Here is a 16789-nt window from a genome sequence, read left to right as displayed (position 1 = left end):
TCCTGCCTTGGTCCGAAATTTCCACGCAAAGTTTCCTTTAAAGCCTAAGAAGTGTCCTGGGGCCACTCCTAAAGGGGGGGGGTGCTGTCACGATCTGGGTATCTGGACGCCATTACTTACCCTTCAGATGCCTCCTAAGGCTGGCTCAGCGCTCCAGGACCGGATCCCATCTGTTATCCTGATGTTTACATTCCTGCATCCTCTCCTGTCTCTCTGAGACGCGGTCACAGTAAACGCCATATTACATATGGCATGGCGTCTCCCGCGGCCTCCGCCGCCGTCCCTGAGTTTCTGCATGCAAAGTGTCAGAGTGGCGATTACGTCAGCCGCGGCCTCCGCTGTGCCCGCGTGGTTTGGATGTGCATTCATCAGTCTGGCGTCTCCTGTCTCCTGTGGCCGGCGCCGCCATTGCTGCTTCAATTCTCACATGGATTACAAACCAAACTTCCCTCCAAGTGTCTGCATGGGCGCAGCCATCTTGGATTTTGTCATCTGATCATTTCCACCAATCTGCTGTCTGTATTGTTGATTTGCATAATTGCCTAGCCAACCCCTTCCTTGCTGCAGGTATAAGTAAGCTGTGCCTGAGCAAGGAAGGAGTCAGTGCTTTGGTTGTCTAACCTAGTTCCAGTTTGTCTCTCTCCTGTGGTTGTCTTCCAGGTTCCAGCTCCTGTCTCCAGACTTCTGCTATAGAGACCCGCACCAGCATTCCATCTGCGGTGTAGCCTGACTCTCCGATCCATTCTGGACTCACCTGTTTCCAGCTACAACAATCACCTGCTTCCAGCAGTGTACAGCTTCTCTTAAAGGGCCGGTGTCCTTTCTGCAGTTTACCACTCTCCACCGGTATTATTATTTCACCGCTCTCAAACAATCACCTGCTTCCAGCCCAGCTTCCAGCAGTGTATAGCTTCTCTTAAAGGGCCGGTGTCCTTTTCTGCAGTTTACCACTCTCCACCGGTATTATTATTTCACCGCTCTCAAACTCCAAACTTAATTATTATTTCATCGCTCTCAAGTTCGTTTATTATTTAACTGGTTCCAGCCAGTATCCACTCCGTACCAACAACAGTCTGGTTCCAGCCAGTATCCACAGCAGCCGTTTTACCTTCAGCAGCCCAGCCTTTCCTGGAACATCAGCTGGTACGATCCTGGGTTCTCTCCATTGCTACAGTCAGGCCTGGTAAGGACTTTCCAACTAGAAGAATATAAGAACTGTCTCACACTACCAGTGCCTGTGGCCCTTGCCACCCTGTAGTACCCAGGAATTGTATTTATCCTCTGTTGACTTTTATGTTTCCTTTTACTGCTGCTGTGTTACGGAGTTTGTCATAATAAACATCATTGACTTTTATCCTGGTTGTCGTGGTCACGCCTTCGGGCAGTTATTCTACATGTTACTTACATGTCTAGGGGTCTGATACAACCTCCCAGGTTCCGTTACATCTCAGCCCCTACAACTGAGGCTGCCTCCCGTCAGCTCAGGCCCTCAGTTGTGACAACTTACCTCTAATCTATCCGAATACGCTGATGTCTTTTTAAAACCATATGTAAAGGATCTTCCATCATACCTTAAAGATACCACGTCGGTACTGAGCCTCCTAAAAGATACTGAGTGGAAGGATTCATACACGTGGGTCACAATAGACGTTCAATCACTCTACATATGTACTGAACATGAGAAGGGAGTGATAGCTTGCAAGGAATTTCTGGACAATGATCCCACATTAACAACCAACCACAAAGATTTTATCTGTGACATCATGTATTTTATTCTTCATCATAACTATTTTAAGTTCTTGGACCAGTTTTAAGTACAGCAGTGCGGCACCGCAATGGGTACAATTTTTGCGCCCAGTTTTGCAAATCTTTTTATGGGTTGTTGGGAGAAAGCTTTTATATATGACCATCATGATTTTAACAGCAATATAATTTTTTATCGGAGGTACATAGATGATATTTTAATAATCTGGGATGGAGACATTGAACGTTTTAACCAATTTTTTAAACATATCAGCACCAATGAAATGAATCTTGTTTTTACATCCAACACAAACAGGGAGCATATTGAGTTCTGGGATTTGATTCTGACAAGAGAGAATGGGAGAATTACAACCAAAAATTTTGTTAAACATGTGGATACCAACAGCTACAGTATCTCCACTACAAGAGTAACCACCTCAAAAATTGGAAGAACAATATTCCATTCTCCGAATTCAGTAGAATCAAAAGAAATTGCAGTAAACCAGAGGACTGCCAATTACAGATGGAGATGTACAGGGACAGATTCAAGCAAAAAGAATACCCGGATACCATTCTGAAAGAAGCCATCACCAGAACCAATGAAGTTGAAAGATCCAAGCTGCTAGAATATAAAACAAGGGAGAAAACAAGATTCTACGGCATTTATTACAACCTTCAACCGGCACGAAAAATCCATCCGAGAATCATTTAGAAATCATTGGAGAATATTGCTCATGGATCCCATTCTTAAAGAAATCCTCCCTCCTCATCCTGAAATAGTTTTTAAGAAATCACGGAACCTCAGGGACATCCTAGCCCCAAGCATGCTGAGGACAGACCAAGAAAAAGACCACACATGGCCCAAATGTGTGGGTTCCTATAAATGCGGGCGGTGCAACGTATGCAGGTATTTACATCCCAACAGGAAAACCTTTACAGATGTGGAAAAGAAAAAGGAATACAAAATTAATGATTACATGAACTGCAATACCCAATTGGTCATATACCTCCTGGAATGTGATTGCGGGAAACAGTACATCGGTAAGACGAAGAGACCATTGAAGCTGAGGATACAAGAGCACGTAAGGAACATCAGGAACAAAGTGGAGAGCTATGCTGTCTCCAAACATTTTATTTTAACACATAACTCCAATCCGGAGGCCCTGACATTCAAACCTATCGAACTGGTCAAACTGGGAGATAGAGGAAGTGATCTCGCCAATAAACTGTCACATCGTGAGATGTTTTGGATATTCCAATTACAGATAATACAGCCAAAAGTATTTAATGACAGCTATGAGATCGCTCCCTTCTTGTGAAATACGGTATTAAATCCCCGTTTGCCGCCCCCTCCTAACCTTCCCTAAATAGTATTCCCTCCCCCCTATCCCATTCCCCCCGCCCCCCTCCTCCCCTTACCATTCCCCCCACCCCTTCTTTCTTTTCATATTCGCTATCTCACATTACTTTGTTAAAAAATTCACTTACTTATACTACTGAGATTGGAGTGATAACCCAGAAGGCACAACGTCGTTACAGTTATACCACGCTGGAAATGCCCAAACACGTCCAATCTTGGAAGCTAAGCAGTGTTGGGCCTGATCAGTACCAGTAAGGGGGACCACCTGGGAAGATCAGGTACTGTATAGAACAAGATTAAATAGGGGCCTGAGAAAGGTTTATATTCCACATTCATATGAATTCGCAAATAGAACACTGAATACTGTAGTAAGGTTTATGTAGTTAAATTAGATTTAACACAGGGTCTTCTATATGTGCACTAACAGATCTATGCACGCTATCTCCCAATCACATTCACTATGTAGAATTAAAGCACGTCCACTTTAAGATAAGCTCTGCACTCTTTCTATATATTCTTAACAAAATAGCAAAAAATTATTTCCAACTTCATCCTGAGTCACTAATGTACTAACACTTCTTATTGACCTATATTGCATCAACTCCATAGAATAATATCCATATTTTTATTATTTTATTATACTATTATATTTAATTATTGTATCAATTTATCTTATAAATATATAAGAAATTCTTCTCTAATATTATCGTAATTTTACTAGTCAGTTACCTGCTTCCATTATCTGTAAATAATAATATGTAAAACTAGATTAGTTGTTTACAAACAACAATGCACTTCTGATACTACACTTATTTTTATATGGAATCATTGCTATGGACACCGGGGAACCCGAGAGCTATATGTGTCTGATGAGCTTCTGGAAAATGGCCGCCGCAGCCTGGAGATATATAGACATAATCCCACTGAACATGGCCGCTGTTTTATGGACATAGTAAAACTAAGACTCCACCCTATGAACTACAGCCGCCGGGAACAGCCAGGGGACACATGCGCAGAGGACCGCACGAAAGCACTGAGCCGCCGTGGGCGCATACGCAACCGGAAGTGGGGCGGAAGTACCGCAAATACACCATTTGGAACTGTTTAAAGTGATATTAGAGCTCACAACACACTCGCTTTTATATGTAAATAGTTCCAAGACACCTGTTCGTAACTAGGCTGCACTGATAAGTAGGTTTGAAGCATACTTTATATAATTGAATCACATGATTCCCCATGATGTCACAACCCTCCCACCAAGCACTATGGTTATAAATAGACATGCAGATTCATTCTGTCCCTACCCCTTGAAGAAGTCTTTTGAGATGAAACGCGTTGAGAGACCTGTATCTACCTCATTTTAAGATAAGGAAATTCTTTTTAGTTGATCTTACTGTAGTTTTTATATGATCATTTAAGTGCTTTTAGTTCAGCTGTGTATGTATTGTTGTCCCATTTTTATATGTGTCTCTCTTATGTTTTATGGTAATAGTTTAATGTAATTGGCAATTGTAATAGCATTAATTGACACTGTGGTCGCTACATATCCCTCATCCCCCCCTTTCTATATATATATATATATATATATATATATATATATATATATATATATATACACACACACACACACATACATATATACACACACACACACACATATAATAAGAATTTACTCACCGGTAATTCTATTTCTCGTAGTCCGTAGTGGATGCTGGGGACTCCGTAAGGACCATGGGAATAGACGGGCTCCGCAGGAGACTGGGCACTCTAAAGAAAGATTCAGTACTATCTGGTGTGCACTGGCTCCTCCCTCTATGCCCCTCCTCCAGACCTCAGTTAAGGAAACTGTGCCCGGAAGAGCTGACATTACAAGGAAAGGATTTTGGAATCCAGGGTAAGACTCATACCAGCCACACCAATCACACTGTACAACTTGTGATAAACTTACCCAGTTAACAGTATGAACAACAACTGAGCATCACTCAACCGATGCCACATAACCATAACCCTTTGTTAAGCAATAACTATATACACGTATTGCAGAAAGTCCGCACTTGGGACGGGCGCCCAGCATCCACTACGGACTAAGAGAAATAGAATTACCGGTGAGTAAATTCTTATTTTCTCTAACGTCCTAGTGGATGCTGGGGACTCCGTAAGGACCATGGGGATTATACCAAAGCTCCCAAACGAGCGGGAGAGTGCGGATGACTCTGCAGCACCGAATGGGCAAACACAAGGTCCTCCTCAGCCAGGGTATCAAACTTGTAGAATTTTGCAAAAGTGTTTGAACCCAACCAAGTAGCTGCTCGGCAAAGCTGTAATGTCGAGACCCCTCGGGCAGCCGCCCAAGAAGAGCCCACTTTCCTTGTGGAATGGGCTTTTACTGATTTCGGCTGCGGCAATCCCGCCGCAGAATGAGCCTGCTGAATCGTGTTACAGATCCAGCGAGCAATAGTTTGCTTTGAAGCAGGAGCACCCAGCTTGTTGGACGCATACAGGATAAACAGCGAGTCAGTCTTCCTGACTCCAGCCGTTCTGGTTACATAAATCTTCAAAACCCGGACTACGTCCAGCAACTTGGAGTCCTCCAAGTCACGAGTAGCCGCAGGCACCACAATAGGTTGGTTCAAATGAAACGATGATACCACCTTTGGCAGAAACTGCGGACGAGTCCGCAATTCTGCCCTGTCCATATGGAATACCAGATAGGGGCTTTTACATGACAAAGCCGCCAATTCTGACGCCTAGCTGAAGCTAAAGCCAACAGCATGACCACTTTCCACGTGAGATTCTTTATTTCCAAGGTCTTAAGTGGCTCAAACCAGTGGGATTTCAGGAAATCCAACACCACGTTAAGATCCCAAGGTGCCACTGGTGGCACAAAAGGGGGCTGAATATGCAGCACTCCCTTAACAAACGTCTGAACCTCAGGCAGTGAAGCCAGTTCTTTTTGAAAGAAAATGGATAGGGCCGAAATCTGGACCTTTATGGACCCTAATTTTAGGCCCATAGTCACACCTGACTGTAGGAAGTGCAGGAATCGACCCAACTGGAATTCCTCTGTAGGGGCCTTCCTGGCCTCACACCAAGCAACATATTTTCGCCATATACGGTGATAATGCTTTGCTGTCACGTCCCTTCCTAGCCTTTATCAGCGTAGGAATAACTTCATCCGGAATGCCTTTTTCTGCTAGGATCCGGCGTTCAACCGCCATGCTGTCAAACGCAGCCGCGGTAAGTCTTGGAACAGGCAGGGCCCCTGTCGCAACAGGTCCAGTCTGAGAGGCAGAGGCCATGGTTCCTCTGTGAGCATTTCTTGCCGTTCTGGGTACCAAGTCCTTCTTGGCCAGTCCGGAACAATGAGTATTGTTTTCACTCTTCTTTTTCTTACGATTCTCAGTACCTTGGGTATGAGAGGAAGAGGAGGAAACACATAGACCGACTGGAACACCCACGGTGTTACCAGTGCGTCCACAGCTATCGCCTGAGCCTTGACCCGGCGCAATACCTTTTTAGCTTTTTGTTGAGGCGGGACGCCATCATGTCCACCTGTGGCAGTTCCACCGATTTGCAATCTGCTTGAAGACTTCTTGATGAAGTCCCCACTCTCCCGGGTGGAGATCGTGTCTGCTGAGGAAGTCTGCTTCCCAGTTGTCCACTCCCGGAATGAACACTGCTGACAGTGCTTGCACGTGATTCTCCGCCCACCGAAGAATCCTGGTGGCTTCCGCCATTGCCACCCTGCTTCTTGTGCCGCCCTGGCGGTTTACATGGGCGACTGCCGTGATGTTGTCTGACTGAATCAGCACTGGTTGGTCTCGAAGCAGAGGCTCCGCTTGACTCAGGGCGTTGTATATGGCCCTTAGTTCCAGGATATTGATGTGCAGACAAGTCTCTTGACTTGACCACAGCCCTTAGAGGTTTCTTCCCTGAGTGACTGCCCCCCATCCTCGGAGGCTTGCCTCCGTGGTCACCAGGACCCAGTCCTGTATGCCGAACCTGCGGCCCTCGAGGTGGTGAGCACTCTGCAGCCACCACAGAAGAGACACCCGGGCCCTGGGAGACAGGGTGATCAGCCGATGCATCTGAAGATGCGATCTGGACCACTTGTCCAGCAGATCCCACTGAAAGATCCTCGCATGGAACCTGTCCAGAATCATGCCCAAGAAGGGCAGACGCGTCGTAGGAATCAGCTGCGACTTTGGAATATTCAGAATCCAGCCGTGCTGACGCAACACTTCCTGAGTGTGCTACGTTGATCAGCAACCGCTCCCTGGACCTCGCCTTTATGAGGCGATCGTCCAAGTATGGGATAATTGTAACTCCGTGCTTCCGAAGGAGCACCATCATTTCCGCCATCACCTTGGTAAATATTCTCGGTGCCGTGGACAGGCCAAACGGCAGCGTCTGGAATTGGTAATGACAGTCCTGTACCACAAACCTGAGGTACTCCTGATGAGGTGGATAAATGGGGACATGCAAGTAAGCATCCTTGATGTCCAGAGATACCATAAAAACCCCCTCCTCCAGGCTTGCAATGACCGCTCTGAGCGATTCCATTTTGAACCTGAATTTCATCAGATAAATGATCAGGGATTTTAAATTCAAAATGGGCCTTACCGAACCGTCCGGTTTCGGTACCACAAACATCGTGGAATAGTAACCCCTTCCTTGTTGAAGGAGGGGAATCTGTATTATCACCTGCTGTATGTACAGCTTGTGAATTGCCGCCAGTACTACCTCCCTTTCCGTAGGGGAAGCTGGCAAGGCCGACTTTAGGAAACTGTGAGGGTGCGTCACTTCGAGTTCCAGCTTGTATCCCTGAGACACAACTTGTATAGCCCAAGGATCCACCTGTGAGCGAACCCACTGGTGGCTGAAATTTCTGAGACGCGCCCCCACCGCTCCTGGCTCCAGTCGTGGAGCCCCAGCGTCATGCGGTGGATTTAGTAGAAGCCGGGGAGGACTTTTGTTCCTGGGAACTAGCTGCCTGGTGCAGCTTCTTTCCTCTACCCCTGCCCCTGGCAAGAAAGGATGCACCTCTGACTTTCTTGCTTTTTTGAGAACGAAAGGACTGCATTTGGTAATACGGGGCTCTCTTTGGCTGTGAGGGAACGTAAGGCAAGAAATTTGACTTCCCAGCTGTGGCTGTGGACACAAGGTCCGAAAGACCGTCCCCAAATAATTCCTCACCCTTGTAAGGCAAAACCTCCATGTGTTTTTTAGAGTCGGCATCCCCTGTCCATTGCCGAGTCCATAAGACCCTTCTGGCAGAAATGGACATTGCATTTATTCTAGAGCCCAGCAGGCAAATGTCCCCCTGGGCATCCCGCATATATAGGACGGCGTCTTTGATATGCCCCAGGGTTAGTAAAACAGCGTCCCTGTCCAGGGTATCTATGTCCTCCGACAGAGTATCTGTCCAAGCTGCTACCGCACTACACATCCAGGCCGAAGCAATGGCTGGCCTCAGTAGAGTACCAGAATGTGTATAAACAGACTTCAGGATAGCTTCCTGCTTCCTATCCGCAGGATCCTTTAGGGCGGCCGTATCCTGTGACGGCAGGGCCACCTTCTTAGATAAGCGTGTCAGCGCTTTGTCTACCCTAGGGGAGGATTCCCAGCGTAACCTGTCCGTTGGCGGGAAAGGATACGCCATCAGTAGCTTTTTGGAAATAACCACTCTCTTATTAGGGGAACCCCATGCTTCTTCACATAATTCATTTAACTCATGTGAAGGGGGAAAAGTCACTTCTTGTCTTTTCTCCCCAAACATATAAACCCTCTTGGTCAGGGACAGGGTTTTCCTCTGCAATGTGCAATACCTCCTTCATTGCAATAATCATGTAGCGGATGGCCTTGGTCATTTTAGGCTGTAATTTTGCCTCATCATCATCGACACTGGAGTCAGACTCCGTGTCGACATCTGTGTCAACCAGTTGAGATAGTGGGCGCTTATGAGACCCTGACGGCCTCTGAGCTGCAGGATCAGACATGGGTTGAGACCCTGACTGTCCCAAGGCTTCAGCCTTATCCAATCTTCTATGTAAGGAGCTTACATTATCATTTAAGACCTTCCACATATCCATCAAATCCGGTGTCGGCCCTGACGGCTGCGACACCACATTCATCTGCACTTGTTCCGCCTCCACGTAACCCTCCTCATCAAACATGTCGACACTGACGTACCGACACACTGTACACACACATGGAATGCTCTGACTGAGGACAGGGCCCCACAAAGGCTTTTGGGGAGACAGAGAGAGAGAGTATGCCAGCACACACCACAGCGCTATATACCTCAGGGATTTACACTGTAATTAGTGTCCACCCAGTAGCTGCTGATTACAACGTTTTTGCGCCTAAATTTATGTGCCCCCCCTCTCTTTTTTCCCTTCTTGTACCTGGATACTGCAGGGGAGAGCCTGGGGAGCTGCTTCCAGCGGAGCTGTGAAGAGAAATGGCGCTGGTTAGTGCTGAGGAAGAAGGCCCCGCCCCCTCAGCGGCGGGCTTCTGTCCCGCTTTCATGTGTAAAAAATGGCTGGGGCTCGGGCATATATACAGTCTCAGACTGTATATATGTCTATTTTTGCCAAAAGGTACTTAATTGCTGCCCAGGATTCTAACTGAGGTCTGGAGGAGGGGCATAGAGGGAGGAGCCAGTGCACACCAGATAGTACTGAATCATTCTTTAGAGTGCCCAGTCTCATGCGGAGCCCGTGTATTCCCATGGTCCTTACGGAGTCCCCAGCATCCACTAGGACGTTAGAGAAATATTTATATGTATATATATATATACTGTATATATATAGCTCTACAAAAAAAAAAAAAAAAAGAACCACAGCACTCGCCACCCCAGGAACAGGGTACATGGCTGCACTTACCACTTATAGGGTGAGGTGCATGTAGCCCATGACCACATTACTTATATAAATACAAACAGAAAATTCAGCACTCACCATAACAAGCTCACGTATCCTAACCACAACAACAAATAAATGATGGGAGTTTAGTTAGTGAATTGGACAATGCACAGAGGCCTGCAAACAGATGGCCAGGTCCTACACTATCGCAGAGTCACTAACTAAACCCCCATCATTTATTGATGTGGTTAGGATAAGTGAGCTTGCTTTGGTGAGTGCTGAATTTTCTGTTTCTATAACTAAGTATATATATATATATATATATATATATATATATAAAAGATGTCTCTGTGGAGCGCACTTATTTTGTAAACTGATGTAATTAGATTAATTTTACCGGATAACTTAGAAAGAGAGGATGACCTTACACATATAAACACCCGTATTAAAACACATATCTTTTTGTTGTAAGAACAATATAGTTTGATTTCACATTTGCATTAAAAAGAATTGGTAATAAACATTTCTTTTACATTGAAAATAGTTGTATGTTTCAACATTATTCATGTAAAAAAGAAATAAAATAAGAGCTTTCACCCAACGCGTTTCGTCTTATAGCGACTTCTTCAGGTGTGTTTTCTAGACAGCAGCTCTGTTTATTTTGAAAAAGCTGTATCATTTATAAAGAGTAAGGAATATAAGTCCTATAGGTCTGCATGCATAGGGATCCAATAATGGTTTCCATTATTGGATTCCTATGCATGCAGACCTATAGGACTATTGCTGGAAAGCAAGTGTGAATTATTTACATCCAGTCCATAGGTGGATCCTTCCTTTTGTGATTTACAGACATTTAAAAATTGCTGGAATATAAATATAACGAGGCTTGATAAACCACTAATATATCCACATTTGGGAGAAGAGTTTAATCCACTAGGTGGCTTATAATAAGGAACCCCACTAAATGTTGCCATATTATGGAAGCCTTGGTTCCTCAAGTTTTCTAATCTATTTTATAAACAATTCTTAGCACAATAATTGGCTCAATTAGGAGTCCTTACTCTTTTATTTTATTTCTTTTTTACATGAATAATGTTGAAACATACAACTGTATTTTCAATGTAAAAGAAATGTTTATTACCAATTCTTTTTAATGCAAATGTGAATTCAAACTATATTGTTCGTACAATAAAAAGATATATGTGTTTTAATACGGGTGTTTATATGTGTAAGGTCATCCTCTCTTTATAAATTATCCGGTAAAATTAATCTAATTACATCAGTTTACAAAATAAGTGCGCTCCACAGAGACATCTTTTTTTATTTTCATTCTTATTGATCTCTATCGACAAGGGATCCGCTCTGTGTTGAAGCTTGCCCTTTTCGGAAATATTGATTTTGGTTAATTTAGAACTGACTAACTGACAAAGAAAATAACATTTCAGTAGTGTATATTAAGAGCGCATTAAGGGATTATACTAATATATATATATATATATATATATATATATATTTTTTTTTTTTTTTTTGAAGCACTTTTATTAGATTGGTATGTATATGGCAATTTTATGTGCATGTTTTTAAATGGATATTTTTAGGTGTATATTTTTAATGTACATTTTTTTTTAAATACGCATTTCTTAAACATGCATGACTTCCGGTGGGCGGGCCATCCAGCATGGCTGCTTTTTAGCTGGGTTCCGGCTTGCAGGTTGGAAATCCACTAACATCCCCTGCTATCAGCATTCTATTCTCCTGAGAAATACTTTATAACAACCCCTACATCATAGGGAGCCTGGAGATACCCTGCAAGGGTAGGAGCGTGTTTGTATGCCCCCGAAGTTTGGCCCTCAAGGAGACGGCCTGCATGACCGCCGGCGTGGGTTCTGGCGCGAAGACCGGAGGCCCGGTAATACCCATCCCCTGCCGCTCACGCGGGGACATCCCATCACCTGCAGCCCTTTGGTGGTAGTTCCGTTCTGCAGAGGTGCGGAGGCTCCGTATACTTCTGGCGGCCCGGCGGCTTCTGCTCCCTGATGCTTCGATGCCCCTGCTGCCCCTGGACGCCTGTGAAGAATCCCGCGACTGGCTGGGGTGCAGCGCTACACCGAAGGCGACCTCTGGAGCGGTGGACCTGGCCCGGCTCCCCCCCGCTTCTGCTCCCAAGACTGTGAGGCGGTGTCTGGAGACGGGACCGAAAGGCAAGACAAGTGTGGGTTGGCGACGGTGGGGCGCTGTGACGGAGAAGGCCCCTGGAGCGGAGGACGCTGGCCTGGCTTCCCCCCTGCTTCTAAGTCTGTGCCGCGGTGTAAGGAGGAGAGTCTGAGAGACGCGGCGGTAATCGGCTGCCGTGACGGGCGCTGGCAGAGCGGAGACGGAGGATTTCGAGAGCCGCCTTGTAACGCGGGTGAGGTGAGAGCCTGAGGAACCGAGGCTGACAGATACCTGGGGGGTGGACGCTGCTGCCCTCGACGCCCGGGGTGTTGTGACTCATCTTCGGCCCTCTGATCCTGGTGCCGGGGTTTGGACACCCGGATTACTGTGTCCTTATACAGTACAGCGGCGGTGAGCACTGAGGTGAGCCCTGTGCCGGCTCGATTGGACCCCTCAAAAGCGGTTTCAACAAAAGGCTGGGAACTGTATTTGGGTATACACTGGCATAGTGAACACTACTCTGGAGGGGGGTGGCGATTCGGGGTCCTGCCTGTCACTGACTGCGTGGTCCTACTACCCGGGACCGCAACTTTACATAAGAGAATTATACAGCCCCCTTGTACACTGCTTGATACCTACCTGTTGTGTGCCTCTCCCTAAACTTTCTTCCAATACCTTACACCTCTTTCCAACGGAGTGCTCAGTCTCTCCTTCTTGCTTAAGCCCTTTGGTCTTGAGGTGTGGGGACCCAGGCCTCTCCCCTACTCTTCCTTCTGCATCTTGCTGGACTCTCCCCTTTAATTTCTATCCTTTTCTTCTTTCCCTATCTGCCCACCTTTAATACAGTAATTATTAATATTGTTGGAAGCTGCTTCATGCGACACTGATACAAGTGTCTGTTGAAATCTCTGTGCAGAAATTTCTGAGGTTACATCGCCATCTGGTGGCTACCTAGTTTTAACAGTTAATTGGCTATACTAATCCACTGTTGCCTCTTATAAAGCCTTTTTACTGGGGCAATTTATAGTATCTCTCCTAATATTTGTCCCTCAGTGGTTTTGCCCTGATTTAGGCTCCAACCCGGAGATTTCAAGGTGCAATGCCCCTGCACTACCTTATAATGTGTGAGTTAATGTCTACTTAAATTTTGTTTTTGTTTCCTTGCTGAGTAGCTCTGACATATCTTCTGACTCAGGCCCCTACGTGAGGTGTTTTATTATCATATACTGCAGTGTGTTGGTATAAGAGTCCCTAGCTTCTTGCAGTTAGTGGTCTACGGACCGGGGGATGGACAAATACGTCCATAAAACTCCAGCGGTTAGATCCTCCCAGTCCTCAATTGCTACAAGAATGAGTAAGACCAAGAACACGGCGAGGAAACCTAACCCCCCCTCGCCCCCGGAGGCAGGGAACTCCCGTGACCAAACTCAGGAGGTGGATACGCTACCTGATCAACCCTCGTTAATGCATATGGCCCAGGAACTCTCCCGGCTTCTCATGCCCCAAATTGACAAGAAACTTGAGAATATCCCTTTAATTGACAAAAGGCTTGAACAGATACAGACACTACTTGATTCGACACTTGCGAAAATGGACCATAACACCTCACGGATCACCTCATTAGAACAGCGGGTTAGCGATGGGGAGGACCAGATACATACACTCCAGCGATCCACTGACACTCAAGATTCCTCTATTAAAACTTTACAGGCAAAAATAGATGAGCTTGAAAACAGGGATAGAAGATCGAATCTACGCTTTGTGGGCATCCCCGAAGTAGTTAAAGACAGACAATTGTCAGATTTTGTAACGACTGATATATTCCAGGCTTTGGGAATTACGGATGCCCCATTCTTATTAAATATTGAAAGGGTGCATAGAATTGGTCCTGCTCGACCTGATGCTGAAATGAAGCCGAGGCCAGTCATTGCGAAATTCATGGACTTGCGTTTGAAGGAACATGTATTGCGCTCTTATCGCAAACTCCCACAATTGGTAGTGCAGGGAAAACGTATTTTGATTTTTCAAGATTTCTCGGCCTCTGTTGCGCAGAAGAGAAGGGAGTTCTCGGATGTTTGCAAATTACTCCATGAGAGCAATACTAGATTCGCATTGATGTATCCAGCTAAATTACGCATTCATGACAATGGTCGCACATTGATATTTGTTGATCCCGCCACCGCACAATCCTATGTTACACACATGTTGAACCCTGGGAATCCACCACACTAATACTAGACATATTGAAGTTATATACTTTATGCCTGAGTCGGTTTAATTTTCACACGAGAGAGACACTTGGTCTCTTCACATGCTACTCAGCTTGAATTTTAATGTTGCATTTACTTCTGATGGGTTTCTCGCCAGTGCTACCGGAGGGTTTAGCACTTGCGTGGTTATTAGTTTGGTTTGGAAAAAATGAAAAATGTTATGTGAAGCAATGTGTGTTTTTTTTGTTTGGTTCTTTTTTGTTCTGCCCGTGCCGTGCCTTCCTCGCCCGATCTGTTCCTGGGCTCTATGATACTGTGTGGTTTCGGTCGTTCCTCTCCGCTCGCTGGGAAGGAGGGGGACGACGCTGTGACGTGATGTTCCAGCTGGAGTGTCACCCTCGGGTGGGTATAGGTTAGTAAACTGATGACCGACCCTAGGGTAGGGACCTCTTCAGCAGATTCTTGCTTTAAAATTTTATCCTGGAACGTGGGCGGCCTTAACTCCCCAATAAAACGTAAAAGAGTTGTCACACACCTGAAACGGTTTAAACCTCAAATTATATTTGTCCAAGAGACCCACTGGATGGCGGGCGCCTCCTCTGCTCTTCGGGCACCATGGTTGGATAGCTGTGTTTCTGCAGATAACACGAGGAAGACTAGGGGGGTGGCGGTCCTATTTAGCAAACACCTACACTACACTGTTTTATATTCTGTTGATGACCCGAAGGGGCGTTATTTAATTTTGGATGTAGAAATTTGGGGTAACAAGTACACACTGGTTAATGTATACGCACCAAATGGCAAGACAGCTGCTTTTCTCCAAGAATTAAGCTCTCAGCTGCTACAACGCGATAATTCTCAACTTATCCTGGGAGGTGACTGGAACACAGTTGACGACCCCACTATTGATAAACGCCCTATCCCGCGTAATTCCGGTTCCTCTTCTTGGACACATCTCCAAACATTAAAAGCCTCCCTTCAGCTTACTGATGTCTGGCGTCTCCTCAATCCCTATGACAGATCATTTACTTTGTTCTCCGGGGTTCATAGCTCCTGGTCCAGGATTGACTCCATCTTGGTTGCAGACTCCCTAGTTACGCAAGTCACGCAAGCTGATATCCACAACATTTTGATATCGGACCACGCTCCTGTGACATTGACGCTGCAAAGAACTCTTCAGTCGGGGGGCTCTAGGATTTGGAGATTTCTGAGTTATCTCTATAACTGTGACGATTTTCGGAAATTTTTGATAACGAACTGGGCCAACTATTTAGACGATAACCTGGAAAACTGGGACCGCCCAACTATTCTTTGGGGTGCGGCAAAAGCAGTTCTAAGGGGTCAATTTATTGAGTATGTTCATAGATTTAAAAAGAAAAATTTGGCGATTTACAACACCTTACACTCAGAATTAACTAATGCACTGCAGCGTCACCTTACCCTGCAGACTGAGGAGTCTTTGCAGCTTTATCTACAGGCTAAGCAGCTCTTAAACGATCACTTGCTAGCGCAAGCAAAGCGTGACGTGGTATTTTCTTCTCATAAATATTATCAATGGGGAAATAAATCCGGTCGACTACTGGCAAATATGGCTAGAAAAAAACCCACTCGCATATTCATAACAGCTGTTAGACACCGAGCCTCGGGACAACTCCTTACCAACTCCCCTGCCATATTAGACCATTTTGAATCTTACTTTGCTGACCTATACTCTGATCTCCCCTTCAGCGAATCTACCCATACAACGCTCCTACCAGACACAATACTACCACCAATAACGAATGCACAATCGGATTTACTGGTGAGAGCTATCACCGAGGAGGAACTAGTCTCGGCAATGTCCAAACTCAAATTGCACAAGTCTCCAGGCCCTGACGGCCTCTCCAATGAATTTTATAAAATTCTCCAGCCTCACGTAGTTCCGACTCTGCTGGAAGTGTTCAACAGCCTTTTGCATCATCGCTCCCCTTTTCACCACTTCACAACAGCACACACTATTTTAATCCCCAAACCCGCACAAGACCCACAATTGGTGACCTCATACAGGCCCATTACGTTATTAAATACCGACATAAAACTATTTACTAAGATTTTAGCAGACAGGCTACAAACTATTCTCCCCCACACTTTAACTAATCACCAGCTTGGCTTTGTTCGCAATACTCATTCGGTTAAGGGAATTAGGGCGGTGGTCGCGGCAGTTATAGCTTCTGCTGAATCGCCCCAATCCAGAAATATACTCCTCAGCTTAGACACCACTAAGGCCTTCGATACAGTACTTTGGCCCCATCTATTCAAGGTCTTAGAACGTAGACTATTCCATCAAGACTTCATTGATATTATTCGCTACTTATACGATTCTCCCTCAACTACCCTCTTGCTTAATGGACATATTAGCAGCCCGGTGGTTATGCATCGTGGCACGCGGCAAGGTTGCCCCTTGTCTCCCCTGCTGT

At 45.5% G+C, this 16789-nt stretch overlaps 1 protein-coding gene and 1 pseudogene across 2 annotated transcripts in view; one reads left to right on the top strand and one right to left on the bottom strand.

The window, feature by feature from the left end:
• The window catches only part of LOC134909670 (probable ATP-dependent RNA helicase DDX43), a 575661-nt gene that overhangs the window by 142838 nt on the left and 416034 nt on the right, over positions 1-16789 (bottom strand). The gene's annotated exons all lie outside the window — the stretch shown is intronic.
• LOC134913806 (5S ribosomal RNA) lies at positions 3275-3393 on the top strand (annotated as a pseudogene).

Source organism: Pseudophryne corroboree, chromosome 4, assembly GCF_028390025.1.
Source record: "Pseudophryne corroboree isolate aPseCor3 chromosome 4, aPseCor3.hap2, whole genome shotgun sequence".
Taxonomy (NCBI): Eukaryota; Metazoa; Chordata; class Amphibia; order Anura; family Myobatrachidae; genus Pseudophryne; species Pseudophryne corroboree.
This window is presented reverse-complemented; position numbering and strand designations above follow the sequence as displayed.